General features: G+C 42.8%; 1 protein-coding gene and 1 long non-coding RNA gene across 6 annotated transcripts in view; one reads left to right on the top strand and one right to left on the bottom strand.

The window, feature by feature from the left end:
• LRATD2 (LRAT domain containing 2) overlaps positions 1-17,721 on the top strand; it is a 70,113-nt gene that overhangs the window by 37,337 nt on the left and 15,055 nt on the right. For 3 of the 5 annotated variants that reach the window (XR_011543177.1, XR_011543180.1, XR_011543179.1), the window contains one exon: positions 17,414-17,550. The exons of 1 other annotated variant lie outside the window; for it this stretch is intronic. The gene's annotated coding sequence lies outside the window, so the exon portion shown is untranslated. Of the gene's footprint in view, positions 1-15,941; positions 16,021-17,413; positions 17,551-17,721 lie in introns of all 5 variants that reach the window. One more of the 5 variants, XR_011543178.1, reaches the window with a different exon arrangement.
• Positions 84-1,370, bottom strand: LOC139085124 (uncharacterized). The gene is made up of 2 exons (XR_011543187.1): positions 1,169-1,370; positions 84-587 (listed from the first exon to the last, which is right to left on the bottom strand). It is a non-coding gene; the product is annotated as an uncharacterized lncRNA (long non-coding RNA).

Raw genomic sequence — 17,721 nt, 5'->3', positions numbered from 1 at the left:
TGACACACACACACACACGCACACGCACACACGCACACAGTCAGACCTACATGATCACAGAAGCTTCAGTAAGTAATCCGAGATTTCTCAGTCAGAAAATCTTTTATTTTGAGCATACATGTAATGTTTATGTTTTATCAGTGACAAAAGAGGATAAGAACAGGCACTATGAACTTTTCTTTGATTAGGACTCTAAAGATCTGTAGAGACCCTGCTCAGGTCACACACCTATCCACACATGGAGATGCTCGCTTTCCATGGCTCTCCAACACCCCTCCCAGCTCTGATGATGGCAAAGGTACAGACAGATACTCAATTCCTGAGCAGCCATCTGTTGTTGATTTCTACTTGGCTCCTTCTAGTCTCTAGAGATACAGAGACTTGCAGATACTTAGAGCAGGAGGAAACTTAAAGAGCACTCAGGTCATCTCCATCATTTGACAGAGGAAGTAACCAAGCCCAGAAGAAGGGAGCAAGCCTTCAAGGTCACACAGCCTCTCCAGTGCAGGGACAGCACCAGCAGCCATAGCCTGGTCCTCTTTCCAGCATGCTGTGTCTTGCTCTTCTCTGTCACCCTTCCACGTATGCTGGAGGAAAGAGGTGGGTGGACGTTCAGGGAATGCAAACTCCTGCTAATGTTTGAATATTAAAATTTAATATTGTAATTTTAGCCTAAAACAAAACCAAATGAAAAAGGTACAACTACTGCAAAAAGTTAAATGATGCATTTCTGGCCCCAATACACATGGTTCTGAATAATTTGCCTTGTGGATTTATTCCTAGTGGCAGGGCTGACCTGGGCAGCATGGGGAGGAAGGCAGCAGGGCTTCATGGGACCTCTCTTCTACTGGACATTTCTTTTCTCTCCTCCATTCCCCATTCCATTCCTTGAAGACTTTTTTTTTCCATATAGTGGCCCCAAACTTCCGTGCATTCTTAAAGCCACCCTTTCTGCCATCAAAACTAATGTTTCATGTGTTCTCCAGGTGACCAGCTACATTGGATTGCTAGGGCTGCCATAACAAAGTATCATAGACTGGGTGGCTTCATAACAGAAATTCATTGTCTCACAGTTCTGGGAGCTGGAAGTCTCAAATCAAGGTGTCAGCAGGGTTGGTTCCTTCTGAGGAGTATGAGGGAAGGATCTGTTCCAGGCCTCTCTCCTTACCTTGTAGATGTCTGTCTTCATGTTCATATCACATTCTCCCCGTGTCCTCACATGGTCTTCTGTCTGCCATGTCTGTGTCCACGTTTCCCCTTCTCATAAGGACCCAGTCATATTGGATTAGAGCCCACCAGAATGACCTCGTTTTACCTTGATTACCTCTGTGAGGACTCTTTCTCCACTTAAGGCTGCATTCTGCGGTACTGAGAGATTGGGAATTCAACATACGAATTTGTAGGGGGACACAATTCAACCCATAACCCCAGCCAAACTGGTAGATCATGTGCTGCGAGCTGGCAAGAAGACAGAACTTGGTTCTCACGGCTCTGGGCTTCTTTCTCAGGCCCACCCTTGTCTGCCTGAGACAACATGGACAGGTCACTGCCTCTCTCTGAGCCTCTCCTCCTGCGTTTTAAAATTAGTGGAAATCACGCCAGTTTCTCAGAGCTTTGATGACAAAGAAACAGGATAGTGTTTGTGAAAAGTCCTAGCACAACATCTGATACATCAAAGCATAGTCAAACAGAATTGTTCGTGTTCCTACTTTTGTGCACACCAAGAAAATATTCACAGATAAGGACTTATTACGATCATCAAAAAAGGAAACTGAGCAAAACACATACACACATCTGCCCTTGGGAACTTTTGTTCAAACAAAAACTCATGCATAAAAATAAACAAAACCAACACATAAAGTAAAGAAAGCAGAGTGGTGGAAGAGATCATGGGATCACCAAGGTCCCCCTTCTCCTCCCCAATATTTACAAATTTACTGAGAACACGCAGGCGTAATTTCTGACACTGTTTCTCTAATGGTGCAGGGCGACTGTTTGGGTAATTTTATTTTATATTAAAAAATAACAGTAACATTGTGTTGCTTTTCTTATCAAAAGGAATACATGTGCCATATTACAAAATGCAATACAAAAGTTATATATGCATATATATATCTCTTACAAGTTGGGAATATCATTACATGCTTTTTTCAGTAGAACTCTGTTGTTTGTTTTTTTGGTAAAAAGTAGGATCATATAATAAGTGCCATTGATAAATCTTCAAATTTCCTATATTAGCAATGCACCTTGAACCTCTTTCTATGTTAATATGTATTCTTCTCTGTATCATTTTAAATGGCTAAATAGTTTTGTGTTGTTTGAATGAACCATAGTTTAACTATTTGATATTGACGAGCATTTAACTTATAGTCAGCTTTTGAATTATTATGTTACTATTAGAAACCAATGCTTTGATGAGCTCCTTAACCTTTTGACATCTCCCTGCTCTTTCCACTGATATGATTATTAATCTTTGGATATATCAACCCAAACTGAATAGCTGGGATGGTGAGAGATGAAAGAGACAAACTATTCACACAGCTCTATACACAATATTTAAAAAAATCCTATGCAAGGACTTGTAAGTCTATCTGGAGAGACTTATTATGTCTGTGCTTCAAATGAATCACTTACCAAACTGTTGCTGAAAAAAATTCTAGCAAGATATTCCAAAATAATGGAGAGAGGAAACATAATAATTAGAATTCAGAGTAAGGTGCAAATGAGCGATAGAGGAATCTCGAAAGGGTTTTTGATTAGAAAGAAAAATGCCTGAGGAATCGTGCAGAAAGTGGAGACTGACAGGGAAGCAGACTTTCTCCATAATTTAGCATAAAGGAGGCTGCTACCCAGAAAGTGTTGCCTAAAATCAAAGATTGCCAGAAGTAAGGAGCCACTTTACGACTGTTGGTGTTTTTGTCGTTACAGAGCTTTGTGGAAAAGGGCTGGGAGGCACATGGCCAGGATTTTGGTCCTGGAGACTCAGCTGATGTTGCGCAAACTCACGCAAGTCTGTTGCTGTCACTGGCTGAGCTTTCTAAATCTGTAAAATAAGGACACTGGGTTAGAAAATGAATAAGGTCCCTCTTAGATTCTAGTTTTTAAAAATCCCAGGTCTTCTAAGATTTCACAGATAGACAATGAACAACTTAATGAATAAAAAATCACACAGATGCTAGGAGGTTAAAAGTGCAGGGGTCAGGGCTTCACCAAATGTTATTAAGCATCCACTCCCACCTCTACTTCAATCCTTTCACTTCTGCACTCCCTTCTGGGTCCTGTCAATTTACTATTCAGATCAACTGGCTAATTTTGTCTGAAAAGGGAAGGGAAAATCTCCGTGTCATAGGATACACTTTTCTCTTTGATGGATGAGGCTTAAATTCCAAAGAGAATGTTAGGCAGGAAAATCCAGCTCCTTTCAAACTAATTGCTGCATATCTGATTTATTTCCCTCCTTAATGCTGTTTATCTTGTTTTTATTCAAAATATAAAATTGCTCCCTGAGTTGGGAGATTAATGGCTTTCTTCTCCTTTAGCAACAGATCATTTGTGGACCCAGGTTATAAATAGGAGGTTAGAATCCATGACTCATTGTTTTTTCCTTTTTCATACAGGATGTCCCCTGAGGTTAACTGGCTTTTTTTTTTTTTTTTTTTTTTTAAGTTAGAGATGATAACGTCTAATTATTTGTAGGCTGCCATGTTGGAGGTTTTCGTTTTCAGGAAAATGTAATGGTTTTCTTTTGTGCTGTACTCCTGGAAAATTTTATATTTTGATAAACTAGAATTTTAAACATCATTGAGCCATGGCTTGATGGATGACATTGTTGCTTGCTTGCTTGATTCATTCATTTAACAAATGTGCATTTATTGTATGCTGACTGTATAAGGAATGTGAATGCTCAGTGTCTCTGATGAAGCAGGTTTGACACTGAGGCTGGAAGGAATGCAGAGGTAGGGGGTTGCTTCTCAGGTCCTTTTGTCTTGTGCTTGGAGTTTATTCATTAGTTTATTATGTATTTCCTCCCTGAGTTATCAAACATCTGCTGCAGCTACAGATCCTGCCAGGGTTTTACAAAAGTATGGTGCATTTGGCATTCATTCATTTATTCATTCATTCATTCAGCAACCAAAACAATAACAAAACACGATGCCATCCTCCAACTAGGCTGTGAGATGTGGATGGAGAGAGGAAGACAGTTATGAAGGGTATTGTGTGACGTGCTTAAGGAGCTTTGATTGACTTTAGTATCTCTTTTGTTTTTTTCCTTTATCTGTGCTTTCTGGCACTCTGGCTGTTTAACTTGGTACTCTGTGCCTCCGTTTCCTCTGTGTTAAGTGGTGTATCCATCAGTGTCCAGTCAAGGAAATAGAATGCATCGAAGATATTTCTAGCAGAGAGGGATTTCATGCAGGTGATTAGTTACCATGTTTGGGAAGAGGAGAGAAGTAAAAAGGAGGAGAGAGTGACTCAGAAGTGAGGAAGCTTATTAGCCCTTGGCAGGAGTGCAGGCTGCATGGGCTGCTGATCTGCTGCAGGCCGTATTGCTGCTACTGCTCCCAGGAGGTCCCTGCAGCTGGGCACAGAGAAGCTGTGCTCTTACTCATACTGCTACCACTGAGGGAGGCACCAGCGGAAGCAGAGGGAAAAGAAAACAGTGCAAAAGCAAACTTCTCCCTTCCTCCAGCTTTCCAGGCTCTCCCCAGGGCCTCCCAGGGGCAGAGGCCCAACCAGAAGGCAGTGACCAGGGAGCCCGGGACATGTATTTTACAGGCTTCCACACCCGCGATGCGGGATAAAGGAGAACATAGGAGGGCAGGAATGGAGATGGCAGCTAACAGACAAATAACCAGCACAAATGGGGACAATGATGGAACCCACCTTAAATCGTTACTGTGAATTAATGAGTTAAAATATACAAAGCCCTTTGGAAGAAGGCCTGGTACATAGTCAGCAGTTGCTCTTAATGATCATCTAGTGGCTCATGGGAGTCGGGCAAGGCGTGTAAATAATGTAGGAACCAAATCAGATTTACATTGGAGAAAGCTCAGCTGGGGCCCACGGAAGAGCATGAGCTTTCAATGAGTCATGGGAAAGCCAGGGACCACTTCTCCAACAGGTGGTTGGAGTATCTGTGCTATAACAGAGTTGGAGAAGAGAGAATTGATTATAGCATTATTTAGGCAACAGAATTATCTAGACTTAGTGATGGAGAGGAGGATGAAAAAGGAGGGCAGTTCCAAGATGCTTCCAAACTTTGGAAATGGGTGATTGTACGGAGAGCAGGCGGCCTCATTGTTCATTATTGTGTTATCAGGAGAGGGATGGAGTGTGCCTTACTGATCATTGACTCCCTGCAACTGGGGTAGTGCCTGGTAGACTACATGGATGTGCTTGATTATTATTTATTGAAGGAATGAACGAATGAATAAATTGTCTAATTTCCTCACTTTACTAAAGAAGAAATTGAAATATGGAGACAATCAGTCACTTTCCCAGGAGTCTGTAACTAACAAGTAGCAAAGTCACTCGCCTGAATTTTATGTCCATTGCACTTTGCAGTGACCACACAGTCCCCACACAGGCAACATAACACCACAAACACACAAAATCTTTGGTCCAGTGCTGTGATCCTGGAATAGCTAGAGAGTAGATTCCTATTTTTTAAGAGAGAAATTGGGACAGGAAGTCACTTCAGCAGATTATTTCCATACAAATAAGCATGATGGCTGCTAGCATTTGCACAGGACACTTTTCAGAAAAGAAATGGAGATCAGTTCCATTAATTAAACTAGCATGCATTGTCTGCCTGGACAGTCTCTGTGCTAGGAGCTGGGATGTGCCTTCAAATAAAATGCATCAATGAACTTGCTCTAAGGGACAGACTCTTTGGAAATTTCTATTTCAGGAGCTTTTCTAGATTTGATAAGGTGGAACGCCGGAAGAAGATAAGAAAACCTCCTCTGCAGCACCTTGCCTGTCTCATGACAGTTGCTGTCACATCCAGGATTTCTTTGCAAACAGAACAGACCAGAGTCAGAGTGCATGTGAGGCCCGGCTGGGAGCCGGGACCTCTCCACCACACTTCCCAAAGTGAGGTCTGTGGATGTCTCGCATCTCTGTCACCTGGGATGCTTGCTAGAAGTGTAGGTTCTTGGGCCCCAACCCAGACCTGCTGAATCAGAATCCTGTGGGATAGGAGATTCCTGCAAGGATGTGCCTGAGAAATGCTTTTTCTGGCTTCATCAAGCCAGGACCTTCACCTGTTAGCCTGCCACTGACTTGAGCCTTCCCTGAAGGCAGAAGTAGTCTCTCCCGCCTTTCATCCTTTTCCTTCCTCCGGGCCCTCCTCATATGTTATACATGTCTATACTTTTGTGTGTCTTCCCACTAGTCTTTCTTCACTCTGCAGTGACAGAAGTCATTGTCCAATTGCAATTCCCCAGCTCCACAAGTTGCATGGAACTGTGTTCAAGTCCTTGAATGCTCTTTGCCTTCTCTTGACTCTAACTAAGCATCTGCACAGCTAGTCCTCACTGGGCCAGTCTCTCCATGTCTTTGTTTTGTTGTCTCTTAATCATCTTCTCAAACAGCTCACACATGTGCTCTTCCAGGAATCCTTTCGGCACCTCCCAGGCTGCCGCACATTCTTTGAGCTCCCCGTAGCTGAGTAATTCTCTTTATATTGTAGCTTTCTCACTGTTTCTCTGCCTCTTCTGTCTCTCACACTTGACTCTGCACTCCTGTGAAGGGAGGGAACTGGGTCAGGTTGTTGGTACCCCCCAGATTCTGATATGTAAAGTGAGTGTCCACTGAGTTAAAGGACAGCAGAGTTCACCAGCTAACTACATGTCCTGCCCTCTGGCACATTGATTCTGTGTTCTGGAGAAAGAGAGGAATAAACTTTTACCTCCAGACCATGGCTCCAGCTTAACAACATCTTCCGCTTCTGGGCAATGTGTCTTGGGCTGAATGAGCCTTGTTGTATCTTTGTACCCTTGGGTGATTATTATTGTTTGAAGAGGGTCTTCGGGGTGCAGGAAAAGTCCCCATTAGGGCTCAATGCCCTCTCCCACCCTGGGTAACTTGACCCGAGGAAATGGTAATGCAGCTTTTTCCTTTCCCCGGTGCTTGCAGAGGACACACTCTCTACTCTTCTGTCTCAGGAACAGAGGCCTGTCTCCAACACACTCAGTCATTTGTTTTCCAGGATTTGGAGTGGAATTAATTAAGTTGGAGAAGCATGGGACAATGCTAAGTATTATTAATGACACAATTAACAGTTCCTTCCTGCCGGGGATGGGTGGTTCCTGGCTCCCTTGGCAGCACTGAAAGATGGACTCTGTTCTTTCCATTTTCACTCTAACAAGCTCTGCTTGGTGCCCTGTGACTGTGCTTCTAGTCACTCCCTAGTAAGCTTGCTGCCAAGGACTCAGTTGTACTATAATGGGGCTGGGTGCCGGGATCCTGCTCACTCTGTGGCAGAGGAAGTAGATGGACCCAGGGATATCTCCTCAGCGAGAGAGGGAAAACCTAAGGGATGCAAAGAGGAAGCAGAAGTAATGTGAATTCAGCACGTGTTGTGTCCCAGGAGCTATGCTTCGTGTTTTACACATTTAATCTCATGGAATTTAAACCTCATCACAGCCCCGTATGGTAGACATCACTGTCTCCGTTGTACAGATACAGAAGGGGAGACTCACAAAGTTTAAACTCCTTGTCCAAGGACACACTTCTTGTAACTATCTGAGACAGGATTTCTCTCTAGCTGGGTTTGATTTGAAATGACTAGTACCCAGCCAACACATAGCATTGATATAGATTCTCTACAAGGACTTAATGGCAGAGATCTGCTTTATTGCAGGTCCTGCAAACCAGGATTTGTCCCCATCCCTGCCCCTCTGTAATCATCTCTTGGCTTGGTACTTGGCTCCACCATGGCTCTAACAGCCCCTGCCTGTCCCATTCATTTTCTTCTTCCTGTTTGTCTAGTCTCAGCCAGGAATGCCTCCTTGTCTGGATTCCTATGGCAGATGAAAGATTGTCAGAGTTAATGATTAAGAGACCTGCCTTGGAGTTAGCGTGCATTGAGACTAAATATCAGCTCTGTTAACTGATAACTTTGCACCTTGGGAAATGTATTTGAGTGTTCTATGCCTTAGTTCCTTCATCTCTAAATTGGGAATAATGGTATTTAACTCCATTACTGCTGTCCCCTAAAATCCCCACTCTCTCCTTCACCTCTTCAGCCATGTCAAGCATCAGCTTCTCCAGAGAGCCTTATACAGCCCATTACATTGACTTGAGGGCTCCCTCTCTGTGCTCTAATAATAGCCTATGTGCTTGCCTGGGGGATGACATCTACAACATTATAAGTGCCTATTGTGCTTGACCAGATTGTAAGCTTTTTAAGAACAGAGACCATGTATTGTTTACCTTTGGGTTCCCTAATATGGCATATGGTGAATCTTCAATTAAAGTTTGTTGAGAAAGCAAATTAATGAATGTGTGAAGTGATCCTTCAGTAGAGTTCTGAAAGATGAGTAGGTAGTTGCCACGCAGGTAGGGAGGCAGAGGGTAGAAGGAAGAGCAATCTAAATGGAAGGGGCTGTATGAGCAGAGGCTTGGAGCATTTGGGGATCTTTGGGGGAACTGAGAACAGCTAAGAATGACTCAGATATAGGGTATGAGGTAGGGAGGCACAGCAGCTCGGAGCCAAGGGCCTTGGCTAGGACCAACGCTTCAGAAGGCTTCAGTCTCAGGACCCATTGAGGTTTGAAGGGAATAAAATATTGATTCAGCTCAGACTGTTTTGTTGTTTTGATTGGTTCCAGTTGAGTCACTTCAGATAGTGCATTGATTTGGTCAGATTTTGAGACCATCCAATGGGCATATTTGTAGAAAAAACAAACAAAAAATACTTCCGATTCAAGTCACAGTTCAAAAAAAATCATGTTTCTTTAATTAAAAGAAGCACTTAAAACCAGTTCAGTATTTCTGAAATTGTCATCCATCATTCAGACTGTTGTGTCTGTGTTGCCAGAGGCGGGGTCATATTATCTTTTCCTCCCCACATTTCTGGGGCTCCTAGAATGTGAATTTTATCCCCCTTATTTAGTATCAGGAAGGTGATGTCTGCTTTTCCCTCCACTCCCCTCACTCACTTCTCCCTAAGGAAGGACAAATAATTTGTCTGAGTGATGGGGGCAAGAGTTTGACTTCCATTAGTTCAAAGTTTTTCAAACTAGAGTTATTACTAATTTGAGATGATGAAATCAATAAAGGTTGAGATTTACATTATATAAATATAGGGAACATTGTAAATATAATTTCTAAAAACTTTATTTCAGTCGTGTGTGTGTGTGCGCTGGGTGATGACATAAAGCATGTCTTTTATTGTGGGTCTTGGCCAAACTTTGAAAATCTCTGCCTTAGTGGGTGTGACTTGCCTGCGATGGACCCTTACAGGCCACTGCTCCTGCATCATCGGCCTGTCTTCACCTTTTCAGGCCACTTGGCTTGTTGAATTAGTGTGATGTCTACTCTGCTTGCTTCATCTTCAACGTAGTAAGGTCATCTGGTTCCAGGACCTCTTCGAGAGGCAGTCTAGAGGCCCGTGGTTTCCCTGGCCCCCTGTTAGGTTCAGTAGGTTGGAGCCAAGCTGAAGTTCTCTGTGCGGCAGACTGAGTGAGTCCTTACTTGGCAGAATAGCTGAGTGTTAATGTGCTGACAGAAGCACCCAGCCAGCCGAGGTCCAGCGGGGACTGAAATGCAGTTCTCACTCTATGTGCCAAGCCGTGCACCCATAGAGCTGCACTCACCAGAAAGGGTACCTTTTCTATTGCCTCTAAAGGTTCTGCAAGGGCTAGCAGTGGCCCGACTGCTTTGCACACTCCACCCAGGGTAGGGTGGTGGTCTAGACTTTGGCAAAGTGCAAGCCTCCTTTTTGGCTGCAGATCCAAGCAGGACTTCTCCAATCCAGCTTCATCCGTGATGAGGTTGACATTTTATTTCCTAGCTGACACTGGTATCTATTCTCAGTGGGTCCCAAACTCAGAAGATGAAGACTTGTAATTATAAGCTCTGAGAAACGACAACATCTATGTGCACCCTTGATGAAGGGTTAGTTCTCCACTCCCCGCCCCCTTCTGGAAGTCTGTTATTAAATCAATGTGTGTCTTACAGTCAGACATGGTATTTAGTAGCAAAGCAATAATGCCTGAGGTTTGATCCTGCTGGGATGTGGGGTCCTTGTCACAGAGTATAACACTGGGGATTGGACAAGCTCACTCTCGAAGGAGCGTCATCGTTGGTGTAAGAACTGTGGTTTCTGTGGGAGCCAAGGACCCTGAGCCAGCTCTGCATTTTAGACTTGACCTGCCCCAAACCATCTTCTATTTAGCAGCTAATGCTGTTTCCTCCATTTCCTCCTCTTTGTCTTCACAGACATCGTGCCCAGATAGACAACAAGGTGCTCACTCTGGGTTCTACTCCAGTTTCCTCCATTAAATACTAGTAACAACTACAGTATTAATAGCTAACGCCTTAAGAATCTTACTATGTACCAAGCATTGTTCAAAGTGCGTTCTGTGTAGTAACTCATTTAAATCCTCAAAAAAACACCTTGAGATGGGCGCTGTTGACATCTCCACCTTTTAGTAAAGGAACTGAGGTGAAAGGATGTGGAATTGGCCTCTGATGGGCCCAACCTGCCGTGCAGACAGTGAAGGAAGGTACAACCATACCAGACTCAGTCCCCACCACCTCCTGCACAGTGCTTTTGCTTTTCAGTGCAAAGTCCTCCGCAGGCAGGGAGGCCTGTGGTGCGGCAGGAGAAGCACTGTGGAGCCACAGACATTTAGTTTATTATTTACCCTGACTGAGCCCGAGTCAGCAGGGGGCACCCGGGTCTGCAGTACCCAAGATCATCCTCTTGGGTTCCTCTGTACCAAACTCAGTCCTTCCACTCCCAAACTTCTCCCCAGACCTTCCCTCAAGGGGATCTTGCTGGGTCACAGGTACATGTGTTTTTTTTTCTCATTATCACATCGTGATCCTCAGGAAGGGGTTACCAAGGTAACCAGGAATTACACAGTCTTTATGGAGACTTCAGTTCTGCTTAATCAGATTATGTGTTCTTGGCTTACTCTACATTCTTGAGATAGCAAGAACATACAATTTTCTTATGTAGTTTGCTTTTCCATATTTTATATTTTTCTCCAAATGTCTTCTTGACCTTCAAACATTTTCTGGAATTTACTAACAACTTAGTTTTCCTTTTATCTCAACATGAAAGCTTTCTAACCTTCAATATAATAGGTGACCCTTTGGAATCATGCTTCCCCTTGACATTAATCCCCTGGGGATTCCTGCGTGTGTGAAATGGGGAAGAGTTAGTGTCTTAGAAGGGGGTAACCAGATATTTCAGCTCCCTCCTCTACCACTGTATGCTCTGACAGTGACTTGTGAACATTATCCACAAAGCAAATATCAAAGAGGGACACTCTTGCTAAAAAAGATAATGATCCCCTCTCATTGTCCTGATGGTTAAAAGAGACATGTTTTAATGTCCCTGAGTTCTTCTGCCTTCTATTGTGTCACACTTTCTGTGAATATTTAAATAAACTAACTCAAGCCTCCATTCTATGTAACTGAGGGAAGTCCAACATCCTCCCCAAGATTTCTGAAGATGCTTACCTTTCTCCAGAGTACCCCATTATAGGGCTCTTCTTGCTTTAATGACTTTATTTTTTAAAGTAATGGCAGATATTTACCATAAAGAACAAAAACATGCATTAAAGTGAGTATCTGATAACACTCTTAGCCGTTTTCTTTAGCCATTCCCGCGGATAGACTATTTTCAGGCTATTTCTCTTTAGGACCCTGCCTAGCATGATTTCCTGGGAATTGAGACCTCCCTACATCAATTCTCTCTTATCTCTTTTTTTCCCCATTTCCAAGGACTCCACCCTACAGACTCCTGGGCTGCGGAGTGGGGCATTGGGATGGGATGACAACCCCCTTTATTTTTCCGAGCACATTATCTCCCCTTTGTTTCAGCCTCTTCCTTCCGTATCACAGCTGAGACTCGTCTTTCCAAACCAAAAAGGACATTAGGGTGTTTTCCTAAATTCCTGAGCCAGTCACTGCATATACTCACTTTAAGTAAGACGGAAACTTTGAAAAGAATTTTTTAATTCCCCCCTCCCCTACTCTTAAAGAGGGTTGAAGATAACCCTCTCCCTATTAGCAGCATCTGCTAGGAGAAGGGGGAGAGAGGACATGAAAAGAATTTATTCTCCACTGTCCAGACCAAATCCTAGAGGCCATGGGCTTTTGGTTTTTTATTTCTTTCTGTTTCAGATAAAGCGCATGGCAGATGATTGCAGTGAGCCAATAAATGGTGGTTCTCCCTGCGTCCTTCTTACCCTCCTCTCTTTCCCTGCAACAAACAAGAGGAAAGCACAGCCAGAGAGCCCTGGTGCTAAGGCTCTGTCCGATTGTGATATTTCCCCAAACTGCTGCACTCTTAAGGATGGAGCCCAATTGTCCGGCCAAAACATTTCGAGGGAAACTTGGACACTTTCTGCAACTGTCTCAGCTATCTGGCATCACACTGACACTTACTGCAAAAATTTTACCGGCAACCGTTAGTGTCAGCATTTCTGTGAAGCTTGTGGTGGGGTAATTTATACTCTTTCCGGCTACTCTGCCTTCTAAATCCCCAGCGCATCCTCCCCCATTTTTGAGACCATCATTTCACTGGAAGAGTCTGGGTCATCTATCACCATCTTCCAGACTCAGCAGGTTTTAAGGAGCTCAGGAACCCAGAGTGCAGCCTGGGAAAGAGAGGACGTGGGAGGCAGCCCTAATTCACCTCAATACTGGTGGTCACAGAGACACAAGTCTCGTTGGTGCTGCTCTTTTTAAAATTTAGTTTTTCTTTTATTTTTTTGAGGAAGATTAGCTCTGAGCTAACGTCTGCTGCCAATCTTCCTCTTTTTGCTGAGGAAGACTGGCCCTGAGCTAACATCCGTGCCCATCTTCCTCTACTTTATGTGTGGGACACCTACCACAGCATGGTGTGCAAAGCGGTGCCGCGTCCGCACCCGGGATCCAAACCAGCGAACCCCGGGCCACTGAAGCGGAACGTGCACACTTAAACGCTGCGTCACCGGGCCAGCCCCTAAAATTTAGTTTTTATTTTTATTAAAGGGGTCTATGAACATGGTTTAAAGAGTCAAATAGTTCTACAAGCCTTATTGAAACAAACCCAAAAAGCTATGTTCCACTCCTTCTCATTTCCTAGGTTTGCAGAGACAACCGCTTAAAACATTTTTCTCCCTTGTTATGGGGTATATTCTTCCATGTCTCTAAATATTACTCTTTGGCTGTTCAGTTTTCAGTCTTGTTTATTTGATATCCCCTGTAGAATATGAGGATTTAGTAATCTTTCACACCCCTTCTCAAACCCCCACCAAAGATACACAATTTCCCCCTTTCCTGTCCTCCTAAATGTTTTATCTAAGTATGGTGAGATATACAGTGTTTACATTATTTAAAATATGTAAGTGTTATTTACAGGTAAACTATGTCATATATTAGAGTTGCATTTCCTTTCAGGCCCAGATTTTTCGCTGACGTTAGTAATTGTCTTTCATGTTTGTTTTCTTTGTTGTACATCTCGCTAAGTAATTCTCAGTCTCTCTACTTGTCCAAATGTCCTTTCCTCCTTTTCTGACACATAATGGGGCCTCTCAGTTTCATCTTCTTAAAGAAGTACCATCCAGGGCCTTCTCTATTCGGAGACAAAGCCATCCTTCTGCCTCTGTCTCACCATTGTGCTGGACCCTCCAGATTTCTACCATTTGATCCCTTGTCTCATGCACTCCTTGAATCTTTCTTGTTTTCTTCTCTTGTTTGTGAGCTCATCCTCAAGGAAATGCTTGAGGAGAAGGTGCATGGGAGGTAACATTATTGAGGTATTGTGTCTCTGAACGTATCTTCATTGTACATTCACCCTTAATTTAGAGTTATGCAGGAATAATTTGATTTTCTCAGAATTTTGAAGGCGTTCCTTCTGCCTTTCTTGTTAAAACTGTGTGGTCCAAAGCCATTTTGATTCTTGATCCTTTGCAAAGAAACCTCTCTCAGGAAATTTATAAGATATTTCTTTTTTTTCCGTTTTTTTACCCCTTGATTTGCGTGGTTTGAGTCTTTAAAAAAAATCCACAGCCAGCTCTGGTGGCCTAGTGGTTCAAGTTCACTGTTCATGACTTCAGCCTCCCAGGTTCACTTCCCGGGCGTAGAACCATACCACCCATGTGTCAGTAGCCATGCTGTGGCAGCAGCTCACGTAGAAGAGCTAGAATGGCTAGAATGACAACTAGGATGTACAACCATGTACTGGAGCTTTGGGGAGGAAAAAGATAAAAAAAGAGAAAGATTGGCAACAGATGGTAGGTCAGGGTGAATCTTTCCCTGAAAGGGAAAAAAAAAGGATTTCTTAAAAAAACTTCCATTTACGAAGTATTAATTAGGTGGCCTTTTTACTCTGGAAACTCATGTCCTTCCATTGGGGGAGAATTTCTTGAGTTATTTATTTGGCATTCTTTTCATTTTCTCTCTTCTTTCTTTCTAGAGTTGCTGTCATTTGGGTGTTGGATCTCTAGGAGTCAAACTCAGGCTTTTTGGTTGGTTTGTTTTTTCTTTTGCTCTCATTTTAATCTCTCTCTCTCTCTTTTTTTGTAACTCTAGATACTGGAAAATTGCCTCAACTTTACCTTCAAATGCTTTGGTTGAGTTCTTGGTGATAACTATTACTGGTATCATCATTTTCATTTCCAAGAGCTTTTTATGTTTCTCTGATATTTTTACACTTCCTCTTTTGGTTCATGGGTACAATATCTTATCTTGATAAGAGCAAAGCTTTGTGTAGCCTGTTTGTTTTGGATTCTACTTTTCATGCTAAAGTCTTCCGTAAGATGTCGAGCCATACTTGGGTGTCTGATGTTTAAGTATTTGGCTCTCAAGAGCTGGTTAGAAGTCTGAGTGCTTGCATCAGGTTCCTCAAATGTGGGCTTCACCATGGGAAGTATTACTTTGTCCATTTCATTGGGAAATGGTTAATGTTGTATTTAGTTCTTTATTTGGTGGGTGGGGGAGCTGTTGCAGGTTGGTTTCCTGGAAGTAGACACTAAGACAAAATTGAGGCACAAGATGTTTATTTGAGACCACACTGTGAAGGAGAGGGGGAGGAAGCAGGACTGGACTAAAGAAAGCAGTCAAACTGGTACACAGACCGCGGAACCAGAGCACCGTAACTGGCCAGGTGCCCTGGAGGGAGTGTTGCCCATCAGAGTGTCCCATATTGGGTGGAAATGGCCACCTGTATACCCCCAACTTAATCAGTCCTTGGATGCAGGCCATCCCAGGAAGGGCATTACTTTGGGCAAGGAGGATTCCAGCGGCTGAGCTAGACACCTGAAGGAGTTGACATGGCTCCCCTAAACTGTGCAGTCAATTGTTCCTTGAAGGGAGATCCTGGGTGGTCGATATCTCCGTGTTTATCACCAGGCCAGTCAGAGTCTCCAAGAAGGCGCCTCCAATCTCCTGCCTTCCTGCAGGATAGAAGCTTGTCCTGAGAGTTGAGTAAGGAGTGAGGGGAGGGGGTCACAAATCGTCTGTAAACTTCCTCATTATACCATGTTTTGCAATATGGAGGCTCCATCTTTGTCTGTGTATGGAATCCCGCAAGCCAGACAGCCTTTTGTTTTATCCTTCCAAAGGATAAACCTTCAGGTTTTTTGCTGCAGTGGGAAAGGAATAGACTCTTGGTTCTAACTCATAGAGAAAGAAATGTGGGCTTTGACTGCTCCTTAAACCTGCTTTCAAAAAAACAGTCCTGTTGTTAGCCCCCAATATTTCCATTTCCTTAGGTATACAGCACCACCAATTTCTGCTTCTTTGGGGACATGTGTGACACTGGCACAACCGGCTTCCTACTGCACGCCTCAGGTCAGCCCTTTGCAGTTTCAACGTCATATCAATCATCCATCCGCTTTGCAGCTTCCAAGATTTTGCTGCTGTTATGTCCTCTCCTGTTCTCTTTGTCCTTAAAATATTCCCTTTACTCAATTTTGACTGAGTTTGGGTAATTGAAGAGATGAATGAATGTATGTTACTGTCTTTAACTTGATTTCGTTTTTAAAGAAACACAGTATGTAATTTTCCTCCCCCAAAAACCGTAGAAATTCCTCAGCACAAATTAGAGAAGCAGCGTGGAATTTTAAAATTAGCAAGAGTTGATGTGGTTAATAGCACTTCTACCTGCTAAACAGGATCTTTACCCCATCTGAGCCTCATTTAACTGCCAAATGGGGATCGGAGTAGCTCCCTGAAAGTTATATCAGATCAAGTACATAAATTATCCGGCTTGCAGTAAATACATACTAAATTTAGCTTTTAGCTCCCTTTGAATCCACAAATGAATGTGGTTTATAATTAAAACATGAGAGGTCAAATAAAACACTTGAAATTAGGCTGTGGGTGGACGTGCTTATTGTCTCTGTGGCTGGCAGCCTCTTCTTTGGATATAGTGGGTTGTAGATCATCCTTCCAGAATGATCCTGAAGCGAAAGATGGTGGAGCCCCAGTTCTCCACCTTTGTTATGCAGGTGGAGCACTGGTTTCTTGGAATTTCCTGTTTCCTTTTGTCTCACAGCTTATTTGTTTTTATTTCTGTTCTTGGCCTGAGTATCAGGCTAATAACAGACACAGCACGTACGTAAATCCGCTATTGACATAAACCCTGGTAGCTTTGCTTCTGTGGTTTAACTGTAAGGAGTGAAGAATAAATTTCAGTTGGGTGGCTAAGTGGTATGCATTATTCGTTTATGACTTCACGTTTAAGTTTGAGAGTGTGACATTCTTTGGGCTGTGCTTAAACTTTTTTGGAAAGCCTTGCAAACTAGGCCTAGCTGACTTTCCAGTCTCATTTTCATGCACTGTTGCTCTCTAACACTTCATTTGACTCCTAATTCCAAACACACACACACGCACGCACTCTCACATACAAACATATAACCTACACCAGAATCTCTCAAATTTTGGTCCCTAGACCAGGAGCATCAAAAATATCAGGTTTGCATATTAAAAATGGAGATTCCAGGAATTTAGCCTATAAAGAAGTAATTAAACTTTTTCTGCCACAGACCCCTTTGGCCTTTGGACTCCCTTCTCACAACAATGTTTATAAATGCATGCACATAGACTCACAAAGGAAACTGATTACACAGTTTTCTATCTCTATAAGTATATATAAATTTTCTGATGAAGTAATACATAAGCTTATTTATTAACACAAAGTATAATAAGAATTAACATCGTTTCATAAATTCTGTTATTTCAGTATAAACATTACTTCAAGATATCTACAACAGTGATATGACTTCACAATACGTGTGGTTTCTGTTGGTGACGTCACAGAGACGGCTAATACTACCCTACGTTGTTGCCTCCTTTCAAAATGCCGAACTTCAGTTAGAGGTTAGTGAAAATAAAGATGTAAAATGTTTCCCATCCAGGTTCAAGGACTTCCTGAATTCTAATTATGTACATCAAGTTCAAAAAATAACTGAAAAAATTTTCCTCTAAATCTATTGAAGTAGAGTCTCAGGGAGAAGGCCAAAGAATCTGCATTTCAGCAAGTTTCCAGAA

The sequence above is a fragment of the Equus przewalskii genome, chromosome 8, assembly GCF_037783145.1.
Source record: "Equus przewalskii isolate Varuska chromosome 8, EquPr2, whole genome shotgun sequence".
Lineage (NCBI taxonomy): Eukaryota > Metazoa > Chordata > Mammalia > Perissodactyla > Equidae > Equus > Equus przewalskii.
The sequence above is the reverse complement of the archived record's forward strand: the minus strand, read 5'-3'. Positions and strand labels throughout refer to the sequence as shown.